Raw genomic sequence first — 21898 nt, forward strand, 5'->3', positions numbered from 1 at the left:
CATTTCTAGTTTGATTAAGTCGTACTCTAGGAATATCAAAACTGTATTTATTTCTGGTGTGGTGCTCATGGGTTCTGTTACAACCTTCTATGAAGCTTTTTAGATCAGGATTGGCATTATAGTTTAGCGTTTTATATATGTATAATACACATGAGAGAATGTGCAGTGACTTAATGTCTAACATATTCAGAGATTTGAGTAGGGGTACCGAGTGATGTCTGGGGCCAGAATTGGATATTGTCCTAATAGCAGCTTTGTGTTGAGTAATTAGAGGACGTAAGTGATTTTGGGTAGTAGAGCCCCAAGCACAAATACCATAGTTGAGATATGGATAGATAAGGGAGTAATAGAGTCACCAGGGCAGGGCGTGGTACATAATATCTGATCTTAGAAAGAATGCCCACAGTTTTTGAAACTTTTTTTGATATATTAAGAATGTGTCCCTGGAAATTCAGCTTGTGGTCAATGAGAATGCCAAGGAATTTGCCATCTAATTTGTTACATGATAAGTATGATGTCCACTACCGCCCACAGGATGGGTATGTTATGTTAGCCTAAACATTTTTATACCAATTTGACAGTTAATTTAAGTAACTCGATCAACAACGCTCATTACTTTGTCAATAGAGTATTTATTTTGGAAACAGGTGTATTTTAGTTAACCCTAATATAGAGCACATATGTCATAGACTCATTCTGTTAATGATAGTTTATTATGCACCCCATACTCATCCTGTGAGTCTTTGTTTACATGCACCTCATACTCACCCTCTGTGTAGTAATGTATTATGCAACCCATACTCATCTTTTTACCAGTAGTTTGTGCAATCCATACTCATCCAGTGAGTGGTAGTTTATTGTGCACCTCTTACTCATCCTGTGAGTCACAGTACATTAAGGAACCCTTTCTCATCGTGTGAATCTTTGTTTACTGGGCGAAACGCGTTACTGTTACGAAACGCTGTGCATACTAGTGACTTTACAAGAATGTAAACACATCATGCTATATACTTTCTTAAACCCATTGTAACTTCTTGTATATATATATATATATATATATATATATATATATATATATATATATATATATATATATATATATATATATATATATATATATATATATATAAATAAATACATAATTTCTTGTGCAATTCATACTCATCCTGTGAGTGGTAGTTCATTGTGTTCCCTATACTCATCCTGTGAGTGGTAGTTCATTGTGTTCCCTATACTTATCCTGTGAGTGGTAGTTCACTGTGTTCCCTATACTCATCCTGTGAGTGGTAGTTCATTGTGTTCCCTCTACTCATCCTGTGAGTGGTAGTTCATTGTGTTCCCTATACTCATCTTGTGAGTGGTAGTTCATTTTACACCCTTACTCATCAAGAAGTATATTTTACCAGCATTGTAATATAAATTAAGAATAAAGGCTTAACTGGATTACGGACCCCTAATCAAAATAAGAGCCACCACTAATTATCAGGAGAAATTGCCTAGGCTCCACTTCCACCTTCGACAAGATGCCACCAGAGGTATATCGGTAGTTTATTGTGCACCCCCAGCACCTCCAGCCTTGTGAAGAGGGCATTGTACACCCCCAGCCTTGTGAAGGGGGCATTGGAATGTGGACATGAGAACCTAATCCCCACCCCCCTCTCCTGTTAATAATAATGCTAATAGTAATCGTAATGTTTGTAACTCATCATCTGTGTATGTACTTTTACCTGAAAAAAATTTAATTTGAATTTGAATTGTTCATGACCTGTCTAGTGGGTCGAGACTGGTCTCATTAACATATGAGATTGGTGCGAAGAAATTCTTGGTTTATAATTCTTGGTTGGCTCATTATTAAGTTCTTAATAGCGATCCTGCATCATAATTAACATACGTATATATCTACTTATGTGTTGTGTATTAAAATGACTACAGCTTTGTTATTTCTTTCTCTAAATGATAATGATAATAGAGTGCAAATTAAGGTATTATTGAAACCGTTAAATCCCAAATATATCTTAATTCTAAAAACTTGAAATATTGTATACTTGGGTCTCTCCATGTGGTGAGGTGAGATGTGCAGGTGGTGTTCACTGCTAGGTGAACTGCTGTTCATCTAGCACTAAGTAGGTACCCGGGAGTTAGTTAACTGTTATTGGGATGTATATCCTGAGGCACTGTATACAGTGTTCACAACAGAACAATGTGTAATCAGATCATTGTATATAATACATTGAGAAAGAATGAAGGATAGATCTGAAAATTTGGTTTATAATACACTCACACATTTATTGGGTCTTTTCTTTGCCTTCATTCGAGCACTACGGCTTTACAGTAGTTATTATTACATTATTCAATACAGTATAATTTTGATTGTTATTAGTATTATTATTAACAGGAGATGAAGGGGGGGGTTGTTTCTCATGTCCACATTCCAATGTCACCTTCACATGGCTGGGGGTGCACAATAAACGACCCATGCATCTCCTGCGGCAGCTTGTTGAAGGTGGAAGTGGAGCCTAGGCAATTTCTCCTGATAATTAGTGGTGGCTCGTATTTTGATTAGGGGTCCGTAATCCAGTTAAGCCTTTATTCCTAATTTATATTACAATGCTGGTAAAATATACTTCTTGACGAGTATGGGTGTAAAATGAACTACCACTCACAAGATGAGTATAGGGAACACAATGAACTACCACTCACAAGATGAGTATAGGGAACACAATGAACTACCACTCACAAGATGAGTATAGGGAACACAATGAACTACCACTCACAAGATGAGTATAGGGAACACAATGAACTACCACTCACAGGATGAGTATGAATTGCACAAGAAACTATGTATTTATTTATATATATATATATACAAGAAGTTACATTGGGTTTAAGAAAGTATATAGCATGATGTGTTTACATTCTTGCAAAGCCACAAGTATGCACAGCGTTTCGTAACAGTAACGCGTTTCGCCCAGTAAACAAAGATTCACACGATGAGAATGGGTTCCACAATGTATTGTGACTCACAGGATGAGTAAGAGGTGCACAATAAACTACCACTCACAGGATGAGTATGGATTGCACAAACTACTGGTAAAAAGATGAGTATGGGCTGCATAATACATTACCAAACAAAGGGTGAGTATGGGATGCATGTAAACAAAGACTCACAGGATGAGTATGGGGTGCACAATAAACTATCACTCACAGAATGAGTCTATGACATATGTGGTAACTAAAATACACCTGTTTCCAAAATAAATACTTTAATGACAAAGTAATGAGCGTTGTTGACCGTGTTACTGAAATTAACTGTCAATTTGATATAAAAATGCTTAGGATAACATAACATACCCATCCTGTGGGGCGGTAGTAGACGATATACTCATCCTGTAGGCGGTAGTTAACCATATACCCATCCAGTGGAGGTACTATCTAGTGACTTAGAAATGGCGAATGAATTTAATAGCTTCTTTTCATCGATTGGTGCTAACCTTGCAAGTAAAATCACACAGACTCAGACACATATCAACACACATCTCTCAGGCAGCTATCCAAACTCTCTTCTCCTCTCACCAGTCAGCCCGTCAGATGTTGTGTCCATCATACACTCACTAAAAACCAAAGCTGGGAACATCTGTGAAATCCCATCCATTGTATACAAGAGCGCCTCCCATGCCCTTGCGCCACCTATAGCTCTGCTGTTCAACAAATCCCTTGAGTGTCATACCTTCCCTGATATCCTTAAAAAAGCAAGAGTAACGCCAGTTCATAAAGGAGGTAATCCGGCAGACATAAACAACTATAGACCAATATCGAACCTACCCATACTATCAAAAATATTTGAAAAAAATTTCTACAAACAGCTCTACTCCTATCTCGTAAAATTCGACATTCTTAGCCCCTGTCAGTTTGGCTTCCGCTCTCAAAAGAGTACCAACGATGCAATTATTAGTCTCCTTGATATAATTTACTCAGCCCTTGACAAAAATGAGTTTCTAATTGGACTCTTCATTGACCTGAGAAAGGCCTTTGATACTGTTAATCACGATTACCACTTATGTAAACTCCATCATTATGGAATCCGAGGCCATGCACTGGATTATATCCATTCCTATCCTAGTGATAGACACCAATGTGTAGCCATCAATAATATAATCTCTCCCATTCTACCAATAACCGTTGGAGTGCCACAGGGCAGCATCTTGGGACCTCTTCTATTTCTTATATACATTAATGATCTGCCTAATGTCTCTAACATTCTGAAACCTATTTTGTTTGCTGATGATACTACCCTCATCTACTCCAACCCCAACCCACATACACTAAATGATGTTGTTAATAATGAACTAAAAAAAGTCCACTTATGGATGTCAACCAACAAATTAACACTTAAGGTGGCATATCGATGTAAAATTAAAAGTGGTTCAATTTGCTTATAAAGTTTTTTATGAAATGGTTATAGAAAGGGCTGCAGCTGGTCCACGTTACATCATCACACCCTAAACAGAAAAGGAGAAAAAAAATAAACAACGAATTATGCAACGAATTTTCAAATAGTTTCAGGGAACACATGTGTCAACTAAAATCATTTCTATAACACTCAAATATTAAATTAAGCACATAATAAAGGATTCTTGTGATCAGTTTTATCAAAAATGTGTTTAGTGCAATAATATAATTTTTCAAAGTTACCCTACTAAAAAAATATGCAATATATGATATTTATAAATTTTTATAAAATCAACAAATAGACTTTGGACTAAAATGTCTACTAGAGTCTGTAGGCGCACAAACGCTACATATAAGGTGTAATTTGCATGTAAATTGATTAATAAATGAAAGCTCTGAAGTAATTTGAAGGTGTAAATTACTTTCCAGAGTAAAATAAAGATCCAAGTTCGGCCACCTGTAGCTGAGCTTGACTTCGACAGATTTCGTTCATAATTGGCGCCCTTGCAGATAGGCATCCATTGAGCAAGGTGTGCAAGTTTCATGCAAATCCCTTGATAACAAACGAGAAAAAAAAATTGGCCAAAAATAAAAAAAAATAAAAAGAATTTTTTTTTTTTTTAAATATAAATATATTGAACATACATATTACAATTATTACAAGAGTTTGTGCTTCTACAGCACATAGTAGACATTTTAGTTGACACATGTGTTCCCTGAGATTATTTGAGAATGTTGAACATTCGTTGCATAATACGTTGTGTATTTTTTTTCTCCTTTTCTGTTAGGGTGTGATGGTGAAACTTGGACCAGTTGCAGCCCTTTCTATAACCATTTCATAAAAAAAATTATAAGCAAATTGAACAATTTTAATTTATAACAATATTTTTTGATATGCCTCCTTAACATAGAAAAGACCTACTACATCCTATTTGGAAGCAAATCTACAAATGCAATTCAGCTTCAGATTGACAATGTAAACATTAGCAATAAAAATGATGGAAAGTTTCTTGGCATATTCCTAGACAAGAGACTCAACTTCAGTACCCACATACAACACATAACTAAGAAAGTCTCTAAAACAGTTGGTATACTCTCCAAAATCAGATATTATGTACCTAACTTTGCTCTCATCTCTCTATATTATGCACTAATCTATCCCTATCTCAACTATGGTATCTGTGCATGGGGTTCAACCACTGCAAACCACCTCAAGTCCATCATCACCCAGCAAAAATCTGCTATCAGAATAATATCAAATTCTGCTTTCAGACAACACACAGCCCCCTTGTTTAACTCCCTAAACATACTAAACATAATCTCACTCCACAAATTCTCTTGTGTCAACTACATTTACAAAACCCTGTTCTTAAATGCAAATCCTTGTCTGAAACTCTTCCTGGACAGATGTAATAGGACCCATTATCACCACACCAGAAATAAATATCTCTTTGATATCCCCCGAGTTAAACTTAATCTGTGTAAACACTCTATGCAAATAAAGGGGCCCAGTTTATGGAACTCACTCCCTACTGAATTGAAAAGCTGTCCAACTTTTACATCATTCAAAATCAATACTAAAAAGTACCTAATTTCATCTTCATAGTTTTTCACTTTTTGCCTTAAAATTGCACTGTATCTATTGCTACCCAATCTCCCAACCTTTATGTTCCCAATTTGAACATCTTTACCATTGTGATCATTGCTGTCTTCTTATATGTGCTGCCAATCTGCTGTATGGTGTTTGTAAATCTTGTTTATCTGTATCTTTTGCTACCCAGTCTCCCAATCTTTATGTACCCAATCTGAACATCTTTACCATTGTGATCATTGCTGTCTTATATGTGCTGTCAATCTGCTGTATGGTGTCTATTAATCTTGTTAAAATTACTAATCAAGCTGTCAATGTAATCAATCAGAGCTTTAATATAACAATGTGCTTTAATATACTTACTAAGCTCTCTCATCTCATTTTTCTCTTGTAATGTATCTTTGTCATTTATCAATTCTGATAGAAATTACCTACTTAAAATTATCTGCTAGATTAAGGACCTGCCAGAAACGCTGCGCGTACTAGTGGCTTTACAAGAATGTAAATACTGTACTATCCAATGTGTTCTCACAAACCCAATGTACCTTCTTGTATATATATAAATAAATAAATAAATAAATATTTATTTATTTATTTATTTATTTATTTATTTATTTATGCATATACAAGAATGTACATAAGGGATGTGAGGATACAATTATGGTAATTACAGTCTTGTAAAGCCACTAGCACGCGCAGCGTTTCGGGCAGGTCCTTAATCTAAGAAAATTTTAAGGAGGTAAATACTTGCAAAATTTATAGACACAAAAATGATAACAGATTACATGGAATGAAAAAAAAAAATGAGAGAAAATTATAGGTACAGTATATTAAAGCACATAGATAGCTATGATTGATTGCAATGACAGCTTAAAATGGTAGTTGACAACAAATTGGTAGGCACAATACAGCAGAAACAATATAAGATTGATTGCAATGACAGCTTGAATGGTAGTTGACAAAAATTGGTAGTCACAATACAGCATATGGCTAGCACATAAAAGAAGACAGCAATGAACACAATGATAAGGTTGTTTGATATTACATAAAAATTAGGAGATTGATTCAGATTCAGATTCAGATTCAGATGTTTATTCAGGTAAGGTATATACATACAAGTGATGTTACATTAATGGATTGATATATAGATAGAGCTAGTACATACAATGCCTAAAGCCACTATTACGCAATGCGTTTCGGGCAATGCGTTTCGGGCAAATTGGGTACCACTAGGTACAGAGCAAATTTAAAGCTCAGTGTAGGAAACTAAATAGATGAAGTTAGGTACTTTTTGGTTTTGCTTTTAAATAAGGCAAGAGTTTTACAGTTTTTCAATTCACTAGGAAGTGAGTTCCATAGACTAGGTCCCTTAATTTGCATAGAGTGTTTACACAGATTAAGTTTGACCCTGGGGATATCAAAGAGATATTTATTTCTGGTGTGGTGATAATGGGTCCTATTACATCTGTCCAGGGAGAGTTTCAGAGCATGGTTTGCATTTAAGAACAGGGTTTTGTAAATGTAGTTGACACAAGAGAATGTGTGGAGGGAGTTAATATTTAGCAAGTTTAGAGATTTAAACAAGGGAGCTGAGTGTTGTCTGAAAGCAGAGTTAGTTATTATTCTGATAGCAGATTTTTGCTGTGTGATGATGGGCTTAAGGTGGTTTGCAGTGGTAGACCCCCATGCACAGATACCATAATTAAGATAGGGGTAGATTAGTGCATAATATAGTGAGAGGAGAGCAGAGTTAGGAACATAATATCTGATTTTGGAGAGTATACCAACTGTCTTAGAGACTTTCTTAGTTATGTGTTGAATGTGGGTGCTGAAGTTGAGTCTCTTGTCTAGGAATAGGCCAAGAAACTTGCCATCATTTTTATTACTGATGTTAATGTTGTCTATCTGTAGCTGAATTGCATTTGATGATTTGCTTCCAAATAAGATGTAGTAAGTCTTTTCGATGTTTAATGTTAGTTTGTTCGTTGACATCCATAAGTGGACTTTTTTTAATTCATTATTCACAACATTATTTAGTGTATGTGGGTTGAGGTTTGAGTAGATAAGGGTAGTATCGTCAGCAAACAATATAGGTTTGAGAATATTAGAGACATTAGGCAGATCGTTTATATATATAAGAAATAGAAGAGGTCCTAAGATGCTGCCCTGTGGCACTCCAACGGTAATTGGTAGAGTGGAAGAAGTTGTATCATTGATGGTTACATATTGGTGTCTGTCACTAAGATAGGATCGGATGTAGTCAAGGGCAAGGCCTCGGATTCCATAATGCTGGAGTTTAAGTAAGAGGTAGTTGTGATTAACAGTATCAAAGGCTTTTCTTAGGTCAATGAAGAGTCCAATCGGAAACTCATTTTTGTCAAGGGCTGAGTAGATAATGTCAAGGAGACTAATGATTGCATCATTGGTACTCTTTTGGGACCGGAAGCCAAACTGGCAGGGGCTGAGTATGTCGAATTTTACGAGGTAGGAATAGAGCTGTTTGTAAATAATTTTTTCAAATATTTTTGATAGAATGGGTAGATTTGATATTGGTCTATAATTGTTTATGTCCGCCAGATTGCCTCCTTTATGGACTGGCGTTACTCTTGCTTTTTTGAGGATATCAGGGAAGGTGTGACACTCTATAGATTTGTTGAACAGTAGTGCTATGGGTGAGGCAAGGGCATGGGAGGCTCTCTTGTACACAATGCACGGAATTTCACTGGTATTCCCTGCCTTGGTTTTTAGAGAGTGTATGATGGACACAACATCTGCCGGGCTGATTGGTGAAAGGAGAAGAGAGTTTGGATAGCTGCCTGAGAGATATGTGTTAATATGTGTCTGAGTCTGTGGGATTTTACTGGCAAGATTAGCACCAACCGATGAAAAGAAACTATTAAATTCATTTGCCATTTCTAAATCAGTTGACGGTATATCCCCATCCTTGTAGAGTTTTATTTGGTTATGTGAGTGTTGTTTAGTTCCTAGGATACTAGAGATAGTTTTCCAAGTGTTTTTCATGTTGCCTTTTGCTTCATTGAATCTATTCACATAATATGCAAGTTTTGCCTTTCTTATGATACTGGTAAGCATTGATGAGTACCTTTTAGCTACTTCCTTTTAAACTAGGCCAATCCTAACTTTCTTTTCATATTCATGTTTCTTGTTGATTGAGTTGAGAATGCCACTTGTGAGCCATGGATTGTTTAATCTTTTATCAGTTACTTGCTTTGTAAGAAGGGGACAATGAAGGTTGTAGAGGCTTAGAGTTTTGGAGAGGAAGAGGTTAGCTAATGAATTTATATCATGGGTATTATTGAATTCAGAATCCCAGTTAATATTGTGAAGTGCCTCTGTAAGATTGTCTAAAGCTGATTCACTGTGTAGCCTAAATGAAAGTTTCTTGCTTTTTGGTGGTGTTATGTCCATGTTCGCTATGAGAAAGGTAGGATAGTGGTCAGTTGTTCTGTCGTAGATTATACCAGATACAAGGGGAGCTGTTATGTTTGTCCATATGTGGTCCAAGGTAGTGGCTGATGTTTGAGTGACTCGGGTAGGTTTGGTGATAGTGGGGATTAGCATACAGGAGTTCATGCTGTTAAGGAAATAGTCAACTTGAGAGCAGTTTTGTTGACCCAGGTCAATATTAAAGTCTCCTCCCAGAATGATGTGGTTTTTGTTGAGATTGTTGTTTATAATAAGATTCCTTAGGTTGTCTGAGAAAGAAGCTATGTTAGTATTAGGAAATCTATAGATGGCTCCAATAGTCAAAGAGGATTTAAGGGATTTAATTGTAAACTGAGCAAAAGTATATTCACAGTAGTCATCTCTGTCACTAATAACACTGTTGCAGATAAATGTATCTCGGTAATATATAGCTGTGCCACCACCTTTTTTATTAGGCCTACAGTTATGAATGGCTTTATAACCAGCTAAGTTGTAGAGTTGGGTATAGTCTTTATTTAGCCAAGTTTCTGTTAAAATAATGAACGATAGGTTAGTACCTAGTGCTGTGAGTAGTGCATTTAAATCGTCAAAATGTTTACCAAGTGATCTAACATTTTGGTTATAAACTGATAGATAGGTGCTATTTTGGAGTTTGTTTTTAGCCTGGTGTGCTGTGAAATACTTACAATAATGATGATCAATGTGCTGGTTGGTATAGATATGAGACAGAAGATTTTGATCAGGATCAATATCAGTGTGCATAGAGATGCAGAGGGATCACGATACAATGTACACGATAAAGCAAAACACAAGAATAAGAGCAGATACAATAAAATAGTAACAATTTAGAAGTAAAATAAAGATCAATAAATAAATAAATACTGGACCCTATACTCATCCTGTTGGCGGCAATGGAGGCATACCCATCCTGTGAGCGGTAGTGGACATAATTTTCATCCTGCGATTATTGTGGACCTTCATACCCATTCTGTAGGTGGTATAGTGGACGCAACACACATCCTGTGGGCGGAAATGGAACATATACCCGTCCAGTGGGCAGTAGTGGACCCCATACCCATTCTGCAGGCGGTAGTGGACGCAATACTCATACTGTGGGTGGTAGCGGGCCTTATACCAATCCAGTAGGCGGTAGTGGACCCCATACCTCTGGATGATATTGATCCCCATAACCATCCTATGGGCAGTTGTGGGCCCAAACCCATCCTATGGGCAGTTGTGAGCCCAAACCCATCCTACAAGTGGTATGGACCTCTTACCCACTTAACAGGTGGTAGTGGACCTTATACCCATCCTACATCGTCGTCGCCCCTAAATCAACAACAACAGCATACCCATCCTACAGTTGTTAGTAGACACCATAATATCCTGTTTGCAGTAGTTTACCCCATAGTCATTCAAACTTAATGTCGTTTTCTGTTGACGTTCCTACAATACACTCTTTATAGATTTTCAAAGCACAAACTAGTGTATATGATGTTGATTGGTGACGCACTATTATTCTATTGTGGAGGGAACCACATTCAAAGTGCCCGCCAGAGGGAATATATCTTATGCTAGGTGCTCCTGTCTGGTGGACAACAATCCTACGCCGTGCGTCTATGCTCCACCCACGCGCATATCCGGAGGAGAGAGAGAGGGCAGAGAGGAGAACCCGACCCGATCGCAGACACACCTGTTAGTGACGCCTACTGGACGGTGGTTATCCAGCAACACGTATTGGCCAGCTACCATTGGACCTCGCCCATCCTCGCTCCTGAGAAGCCATCGTAATGCTTCAGCCCGCCCCGTGAAAACTCCAGCTCAAGGTGAGCAACTGTCTTCCCCGTTTTCTACCCATTTCTGTGAATGTTGATTACCACGTAATTGTTCGGCCATGACCCCTAGGCCACCGCCTCCACATTATGTAACAATTTATAGTGCTTATTATAATTTACTGGGAACAACAAATAGTTCTCAAAACAAGACTACGAGCCTTCAATAGGATGTAGCTGAATCTGTAATATTCCAAGAGCATGGACTACAGGAGGCAAATTTCACAACCCATGTGCGACCTGAAAACTACAGTCTTCGTTAAAATTGAACCAATCACGACAATTCTGCTGTCTACGGCGATGGACGGGTACTATCAGACGTAAATTGGTACGTGAGGAAGAGTTAGTGCCTTGAAAAAATATAACTGGGAATATACCACAGATGTACTAATTGATAAGTAACATATTGACTATAATCATTAAGTCAAATATGTGCTGTCGTGTGCGAGAGCAGGTTGATCAATGAAAGAGGTCTTGGAGGGACTGGATATGGAAGAGGCTAATGGCAACATTGAGAAGGTTTTCAGGCTGGGTGTATACAAGAAGAAAAGGAAACGACTGATAAAGGTAGTGCTCACGAACAAGGCCACAAAACAGAATATTCTATCCAGGAAGAGTAAACTTATAAGGTTAGGGGGATATGAAGATGTCTTTCTGCAAAGGGACATGATGAGAGAAGAGAGAAGGAAGGCTGCAGAAGGAATGAGGAGACACAAAGAAAGGGGTGGGGATATGGGAGCTACAGAACTCGGCTCACTATCTCCAGGAACCTCAGAAGGGAGTGGGAATCCCCACCACCAGCAGACTAGTACCCACAAGGAGGTTTGTAACAGAAGGCTCCCACCATCCAACCCCACAGCAATCCCACACCAATCACCTGCACCTTCAGACAGTAAAGTCCCTCTTCAGGCCATACCGCCCCCATGTTCCATGACCCCAGGCCCCCCCATGCCCTTCTTCTTCTTCTTCCACAACCCCTTCCCCAGGTCCTCCCTGTTCCCGCACCCTATACTCTCCCGTTTCTCCTGCCCATGCCCTTCCCAGTTCCCTCATCTCAAGCACTACTTCGGATCCCACCCACCCCTCCCCTCCCCAGGCTCCCCTTCCCTCCCCAACCCCTGGCCTCCTTGTCAACCCACCCCAGTGTCCCCTGCATACCCCAACCCATGACCTCCCACCCCATGCACCTCCTGCTCCCCCATCCCATGCCCTAATTAACCCCCAACTCCAGACCTTCTCAGTAACACCAGCTAAGACCCTCCTAGCCCCCCGTGTACCAGACCTTCCTTTTATGTCAGGAGGATAAAACTTTAAAACTTTTTAAGTCAGCATATCAAGGGTCCCACGAGAATGAGAGGCAACTATAAACTAGCGTGACTTGACTTAGTATTCACTCTGAACGATTCAGACATAAGGGAAATCGGTCTTGAAGCCTCCGTGGGTAAGAGTGATCACAGCGTACTGTTCTTTGATTATCTGGTCGAATAAGGGTTAATGTACTCAAGGAAGGGACCAGAAAGCAAGAGGCCGGCATTCCAAAAGGGAAACTATGAGGAGATAAGAAAATTCCTAACTGTTATAGCTTGGGAAACTGAGCTTAGAGGAAAGATGGCTCAAGACATGATGGACTACTTTACACAGAAGTGTAAGGAGGCAGCAGACAAGTTCGTCCCAGTCTAAAAGGAAAAAATTGTAAGATGAAAAATCCATGGTTTAATCAGAGATGTAAATTAGCAAAGCAACTAAGTAAAAGGGTATGGAGAAACTATAGAAACAAGAGAACACTAGAGAGCAGAGAAAGTTACCAGAGCGCTAGGAATGAATACGTCAGAGTGAGAAGAGAAGTAGAGAGGCAATATGAAAATGACAAGACTCAACACAAACTACTGCATAGCCACATCAGGAGAAAAACAACAGTGAACGAACAGGTAATGAAACTGAGGATGAGGGCAGAAAGATTCACTACAAACGACAAGGAAGTGAGCAAAGAACTCAATAAGAAATTCCAGGAGGCCTTTACCTCAGAGCAAGGGGAAGTCCCAAAGATAAGAGAAGGAATATCAAACTATACACCACTAAAGGAGTTTGTGATTACCAGTGGGGAGGTGAGGAAGCATCTGCTAGATTTGGATGAGACAACAACTATAGACCAGATGGAATCTCACCATGGATTCTAAAGGAAGAAGCAGAAGCTCTGTGTCTGCCATTCTCAATGGTGTACAACAAACCACAGGTAACAGGTGAACTGCCAAAAATTTGGAAGACGTCCAAAGTAGCCTCAATATACAAGAAGGGAGCTTGGCAGGCGGCACTGAACTATAGGCCAGTGTCCCTAACTTGCATTCCATGCAAGATGATGAAGAACATTGTGCGAAAAAAAGCTAGTAGATCATCTGGAGCAAAAGAACTTTGTAACGCAACATCAGCATGGGTTCAGAGATGTCAAATCATGCCTAACAAGTTTAATTGAATTATAGGGCCAGGCAACAAAAATTAGGCAAGAGAGAGGGCTGGGCAGACTGCATATTTCTGGACTGCCAGAAAGCCTTTGACACAGTACCACATAAGAGACTGGTGCACAAACTGGAGATACAGGCAGGAGTGAAAGGGAAGGTACTCTACTGAATAAGGGAGTACCTAAGCAACAGGACACAGCGAGTCACAAGCAACAGAGTCACTGTGAAGGGTAAGGCCTCGGAGTGGCGAGGAGTCACCAGTGGAGTCCCACAGGGATCAGTCCTTGGACCTATACTGTTTCTGATATACGTAAATGATCTCCCAGAAGGAATAGAATCGTTCCTCTCCTTGTTTGCTGATGATGCAAAAATTGTGAGGAGGATCATGACAGAGGAAGATAGTATGAGAATGCAAGATGACCTAGACAAACTGGAAGAATGGTCCAACAAATGGCTACTTAAGTTCAACCCAAGTAAATGTAAGGTAATGAAACTAGGAGGAGGAAATAGGAGGCCAGACACTGGATACTGAATGAAGTCCTTCACGAAACAGAGAAAAAGATCTAGGAGTTGATATCACGCCAAACCTGTCTCCTGAAACCAACATCAAAAGAATAACATCAAAAGACAATAACATTAATATTACTACGTTTTAATAAAAATTAACTCAAGATTACTAAAGTATTGGTTAGTAGATTATAATACATAGTACAAGAATAGTTTCTTAAAGTACTAAGTGTTAGTATATAAGTGTTGGAAATTTCCAACATAACTCTGGGGCGAGAAATTACATGTCACAGTTCATGGTTAAGTACTGACGTGCCTATTACTCTTCCCTGAAGTTATATTCATTATGTTAGTAAGTTAGTACATTAGTATGTACATAACAGATGTTCGGTATCTGTGAAACAGATGTGACAATATGTCTTTATGGGAACATAAATCAGTATTTAGATATTAAACATTAAGTCATCTAAAGTCAAGAAATCTACAGCAAATTCAACGATCAGTGTCACAATGACTTGTACTGGTTAAGTGACTTGGTCATTGAATCATTGCTGCAGACTCAGGAAATCTCCTTAACATCAGAAAGCTGTCATCTGCAATTATGCAGAATCATTGTACTGTTTGAGTTTCAATTTGCATTGTTTAGCTGCCCTTCTAGATGGACGAGTGCTCATGTTAGTAGAATTACTGTCTTCTGGAACTTGTGGGGTATTTACATCGGAAGAACTCTCATGTTCAGCTAATTCCAGAGGAACTAATTTCTCTAGAGTTTTTAGAGTGATGACACTGGACCCTAACTATTCTTAATACACCATGGTGATCAGGATGAACAGCAAAAATTTTGCCTATAGGCCAATCTGACCTTGGTCCATCACTATCAACTAATACAAGATCACCGGGTATTAAGTTAACTTTATTTTATGGGTTTGCAGCTCCATACTGGTACTCTCCCAGAGCAGTGAGATATTCACGAGTGCATACTTCATTCCACCTGCCTATCACTCCAGAAAGATGTTTGTAACTTTCCACCTAGTCGTTCCTTCCGACACATGAGGGGTCTTCTGGATCCTCATCCTCCAGAGGTCAAAGGACTCAGAAGACTACCATGAATCAGATGAGAGGGACTCGGGGGTTCTCTCTGGGAGAAGTCATCTGAAAGATAGGTTAAGGGTCGATTGTTGACTCGTGCCTTTATTTCCATGACAATGGTTTGTAACTCGGCGAGGCTAATCTTCTGTCGATGTAAAGATTTTCTTAAGTATTTCTTCACAGTGCCTACCTGGTTGATACCTGGTTGATGGGGTTCTGGGAGTTCTTCTACTCTCCAAACCCAGCCCGAGGCCAGGTTTGACTTGTGAGAGTTTGGTCCACTAGGCTGTTGCTTGGAGCGGCCCGCAGGCCCACATACCCACCACAGCCCGGTTGGTCCGGCACTCCTTGGAGGAATAAATCTAGTTTCCTCTTGAAGATGTCCACGGTTGTTCCGGCAATATTTCTTATGCTTGCTGGGAGGACGTTGAACAACCGCAGACCTCTGATGTTTATACAGTGTTCTCTGATTGTGCCTATGGCACCTCTGCTCTTCACTGGTTCTATTCTGCATTTTCTTCCATATCGTTCACTCCAGTACGTTGTTATTTTACTGTGTAGATTTGGTACTTGGCCCTCCAGTATCTTCCAGGTGTATATTATTTGATATCTCTCTCGTCTTCTCTCTAGTGAGTACATTTGGAGGGCTTTGAGACGATCCCAATAATTTAGGTGCTTTATTGTGTCTATGCGTGCCGTATATGTTCTCTGTATTCCCTCTATTTCAGCAATCTCTCCTGCTCTGAAGGGGGAAGTGAGTACTGAGCAGTACTCAAGACGGGACAACACAAGTGACTTGAAGAGTACAACCATTGTGATGGGATCCCTGGATTTGAAAGTTCTCGTAATCCATCCTATCATTTTTCTGGCTGTCGCAATATTTGCTTGGTTATGCTCCTTAAACGTTAGGTCGTCAGACATTATTATTCCCAAATCCTTTACATGCTGTTTTCCTACTATGGGTACATTTGGTTGTGTTTTGTACTCTGTATTATGTTTAAGGTCCTCATTTTTACCGTACCTGAGTACCTGGAATTTATCACTGATAAACATCCTGTTATTTTCTGATGCCCAGTCGAAAACTTTATTAATATCAGCTTGAAGTTTTTCAGTGTTTTCAGCCAAGATAATTTTCATACTGATTTTTGTGTCATCTGCAAAGAATGATACGCAGCTGTGACTTGTATTTTTGTCTATATCTGATATGAGAATAAGGAAAAGCAGCGGTGCAAGGACTGTACCCTGAGGTACAGAGCTTTTAACTGCACTTGGACTAGATTTTATATGGTTGACTGTTATTCGCTGAGTCCTGTTTGACAGAAAACTGAGTATCCAGCGTCCGACTTTACCGGTTATTCCCATTGACTTCATTTTGTGTGCTATCACGCCATGGTCACATTTATCAAAAGCCTTTGAGAAGTCCGTGTATATCACATCAGCATTCTGTTTTTCTTCTAATGCCTCAGTGACTTTGTCGTAGTGCTCAAGTAGCTGTGAGAGGCACGATCTTCCCGCTCGAAATCCAAGTTGGCCTGGGTTGTGAAGGTCATTGGTCACCATGAAATTGGTGACCTGACTTCTAATCACTCTCTCAAATACTTTTATGATGTGCGATGTTAGTGCAACTGGTCTACAATGCTTTGCTCCCTCCGTTGTGTAGAGGGGCTATGTCTGCTACTTTGAGTGCATCTGGTATCTTCCCCATGTCCAAGCTCTTCCTCCACACTATGCTGAGTGCCTGTGCTACCGGCACTTTGCATTTCTTTATAAATATTGAATTCCATGAGTCTGGACCTGGGGCCGAGTGCATGGGGATGTTTTCAATTTCTCTTTCAAAATTGCGCTCGTGCTGATATCAATTATATTTACAGGGGTTTGAATATCCCGCATAAAGAAATTGTCTGGATCTTCCACTTTCATGTTGTTTATTGGAGTGCTAAACATGTCCTCATACTGTTTTTTTAGGATTTCACTAATTTCTTTGTCATCCTCCGTGTATGAACCTTCACTTGTACGAATAGGTCCAATACTGGCAGTGGTTTTTGCTTTTGATTTCGCATATGTGAAGAAGTATTTTGGATTTTTCTTTATTTCCTGAATTGCTTTCTGTTCTAACTGCCTTTCTTCAGTTTCATATGAGTGTTTCAATTTCCGCTCGATTTCTTCAATCTCCCTATTTAAATTATTCCTTCTTTGACATGAAATTCGTGTCTGCATAAGCAGTTCCGTTATTTTTTTCCTGCGTTTATAGTGTCGTCTGCGTTCTGTTTCTACGTTGGATCTCTTTCTGGCTTTCCTCAAAGGAACAAGTTTCAGACAGACTTGATACGCTTCCGAAATCAGTTTATCTATTCCTTCTGTAGGACTTGTATTACTTACAACAGTTTTCCATGGAATGTTTGTAAGTTCCCTGTTTATTATCTCCTAGTCTATCCTTTTATTATTAAAATTGAATTTACTGAATAGCCCCTCTCGCTTTATCAACGTTTTAAGTCTATTCTGAGTATTGATGGTCGTTTGCACTTCAATGAGCTTGTGATCTGAATATGTGGTATCTGATATCGTAATGTCTCTGATAATGTCTTCATTGTTCGTAAAGACCAGATCTAAAAAGAACGCCTACCATGCGTTCATATAATCCTCCCTGCCACGTTGCTCGAGGAGGTATAAGTTTCCAGTGGCATTGTCTTTGCTTTAAGACTGCACTTACCTCTGGATGATTCCATATTTCCCTTAAGCACGCTTCTCCTGTCACAAAGTTAGATCCATTATCAGAGATCATCAGTTTGGGACAAGATCGACGCGCTGCAAACCTACGAAAGGCTTCTGCACTGCTTAGGAAAGCTTCTGCACTCATGTCAGAAGTAACTTCTAAGTGTACGCCTCGTATGATTGCATATGTGAAGAGGTATATATAGGACTTCACCAAAATCTTGTCCGGAGTGCCCGTTAAAATAAGAGCTCCTGTGTAATCTACACCAGTGGCCTCAAAGGGACGAAGATGCACAACTCGTTCTTTAGGTAGTGGTGGAGGTCCTGGGTAAGGACACACTCGAGCATCATACCTTCTACAGATCACACAAGATTTAATAATAGATTTGACAGTTTGACAACCTTGAGGAAGCCAAAACTTCTATCGTAAATCAGTGAGAGTGTCTAACACTTCACCATGCAATGTGCCATGATCATGGCAATGTAATACTATGAGTTTAGTTAAGATGTGGTGACGAAGAAGAAGCAAAGGATTCTTTGCCTCTAAATGAATTTCTACATGAAGCAGACGTCCTCCACATCTTAAAATATTGTTATAATCAGAATCAAACTAAATGCCTAGATACTTCACTAGTTTGTCTGGAAGATGTTCATAATTTCTCCCATAGGTCTCCATTTGGGCTTGTTTGATCCAGTATTTGAGGGGACTAGGGAATTGATATTTAATTCCTATCTTGTTAAAAAAATCAAACACAACTTGAGTAATTTACCTAAGCTAGAATAATGATTAGGATCAATAGCTAAACATCGAGGGGGGTTCAGGGTGCACAGTAGGGACAGTGATATTGGTCACTATGAGTTGTGGCTTCTGTTTGGGCCACTGACCAACCAGTTAGGTCCTTTAAACTACGTCTCGATTTTAACTAATTGTTTGAAGGTTAATTAATCCTCTTGATAGGTAGTCAGCTGGATTGTCCTTGGTGGGGACATGCCTCAATTTATAATTAGTTGACAGCTCTCGAATTTTCCTAACTCAATTACTAACATAGGGAGTTTTATTATTATTTTTTTTTTTACCCATTGTAGGATTGCCTTGTTGTCTGACCACACTACTATCTCACCAAAGTGAATATTATTGAGTGTCTTGGGCAGGCAATGAGCTAGTCGTACACCTACTAACAAAGCTGTTAACTCTATTTGGGGTAGTGACCTTTTCTTAATTGGGGGCCACTCTAGCCATAGAAGTAAGTAAAATAGATTGCTTGGTGTTTACTAAATAGCCTACTGCGCCATATGCTTTGCATGAGGCATCACAATCACGTGCAAATTTGTGGGTAAATTTAGTTCTAAAGCATTATGAGGAAATTTTAGAATACCAAGTTTATTGAAATCCATCGTTAGTTGCTGCCGTTTATCTTTCAGATCATTAGGTAACGGATCATCCCAACCCATGTTAGTTTGCCAGCACTCCTGCATTAGGAGTTTACCCTCAATTAAAATAGGGCTAAGTAAGCCTAAATGATCAATTGGTTTACTGATATACGAGAGTAATTTTCTCAGGGTTAAGGGAGAAGTATTAGTTTCCACAGACTTAATATTTAGTTTGTCAGTGGCGAACGTATAGATGACGATTTCATTATTATGATCATTAGGATCCTTCATCCAGAGAAATGTTGTAAAATTGCGATCTTCCTCTTGTAGACCTACTCTTAAGAAGCCTTACAAATTTCGGCTGTATAGGTGTAAGTTCTTAATCGAAACCATAATAGTACGTCATTGAGTCTTTGAGTTAGACTCGGGCCAGTTTGTAGGCAATCATTGAGTGATGCACTATTTGCTTTTACTTTGGCACTACAATTAAATGCAATTCTAATAGGTGCAGTAGCCGAATCTTTCAAGATGACATGATGAGGCAAATAATGCCCTAGTTTGGTATCATCATGTTCCACAACCTCAATAAATTTGTTTGCAAGCTATTGTTGTATCAACTTGTGATACAGTTGTAATTTATCTGGTTGTTTATTCAATCTAGCTATCTGTGAATTTAATTGATTTACTGCCATGAAGTGATTAATGGGTAGCTGTGGGTGATTGAGCTTCCATTGCAATGTAACCCAATATTGGTTATCTTTATAGATGACTGAGCTAAGATACTGTTGATAAGTTCAAGTATCATCTGGACTTGGTTGTTCAGGGACAATGCTTAAGGTATCTAAATCCCATAATTTATACACAGGGGAATCAGAGTTATCCTCAGCCATGTCTCTGAATTATAGTGGTGATTGTTCCAAGCCTAGTCATGCAACTATTATTGAATTATTATGTTGATCAATTATAAGTGTTGATTTTTTCTGGGGTAGCACTAGTTCCGTAAGCAATTTCCCTTCAGCTGACAGCAACAAATTCATTCTGCGTTGCCTGGAGCATCCAGTAATAAATCGATAATAATAATTTGACCTACAAGTATACCAACATCGGTGAGGCGGTCAGAATTTATTTTATAATAAGCCAACTTCACACCACAATGTTTAAGAAGCTTGGCTGTATTCCGTAGATCAGATTCAAATTGGTCAGATGGGATTTTGTCAACAACTATAGCTTATACTGGGCTAGCATAGCCTCCCAGGCGTACCAAAACTCTCACAACCTTGTAGTCTTGAGGTCCGGTGTTAGTAAAAAGAATCCGGAGATATTAAATTTCACTTGACACAAAGTTTTCAATTTCAACTGATCATCCAGTTGTTGGGTAATAAAAGTTTTTTGAGAACCTTGGTCAAGAAAACCACGGGTGGTGATTTTGGATTTCTTATTAGTTAACCTTAGCTGAGCTGTAAGTAATGTAGTAATATTGTCTGTCTTGGTAGAAAGTACATTCACTTCTTAATGTACTTTGCAATATTGCACAGTGGTGGAGTTACTAATATCCTCATTAAGATTGGGTGACCTCTGTTGGGTTTCTCCACACAGTATGTAATGATGTCGATCTTTGTGGCACTTGTTGTACACATGAAGGGCTATGGTACAGTTATTAGGGTCATGAGAACCCATGCATTTTGTGAATCTGAGTAATTCTTGAAGACGATTAATTCTGGAATTACAGTCTGAGTAAGTACTGCATTTATAGGTTAAATGTTTCTTATGACAGAACAAACATTTTTTCTCTCTTGTAGAATTAGTTGTCTTAGCAGGCGTATTAACTACAGTTTCAGAGGGAGTTATAGTCTACCTACCAATATTACTTCTCTTACTTCTTAAAGTGGAAGTAGTTGATTTAATTTGGTTTTGTTAGACTTAACCGAAGTCAATTTTGTCTTCACTGAATTCTCAGTATTAGGTTGTTTGAGTTCAGATTTAATTTTATCATGAACCTTTTGCGTAGTGACAGTGATTCTCATTCCCTCAAATATCTGATCAAGAGAAAAAATGTCTATCTTGAATTGAGAGCAGAATTCTGCTAAAATGTTACGAGAAAGTTTCCTCTAGCAGGAGTAATTTTAGTGACAATTCGGAAGCTGATACATTTACTTTAGTACCTAAAGCTTTCACAAGAGACTCTACTTCCAAACTGAAGTATTGAAGGGAGTCTGTTCTGTTACTGGGTGAACATATATCCACTAATTGATAAAATAAGTTAGCTACACTTTATTCTTTGTTGCTGTAATTAACCTCCAACAATTGTATAGCTACATCATAATTGTTATCTACAAGAGATAAATTAGCTATTACCTTCTTAGCTTTCCCTTTGAGGAGACTTTGTAGGTAAGAACATTTAGTTACCTTATCTATAGAGGTTCTAGAATGTAATTGTGTATTAA

The sequence above is a fragment of the Procambarus clarkii genome, chromosome 55 (genome assembly GCF_040958095.1).
Source record: "Procambarus clarkii isolate CNS0578487 chromosome 55, FALCON_Pclarkii_2.0, whole genome shotgun sequence".
Lineage (NCBI taxonomy): Eukaryota > Metazoa > Arthropoda > Malacostraca > Decapoda > Cambaridae > Procambarus > Procambarus clarkii.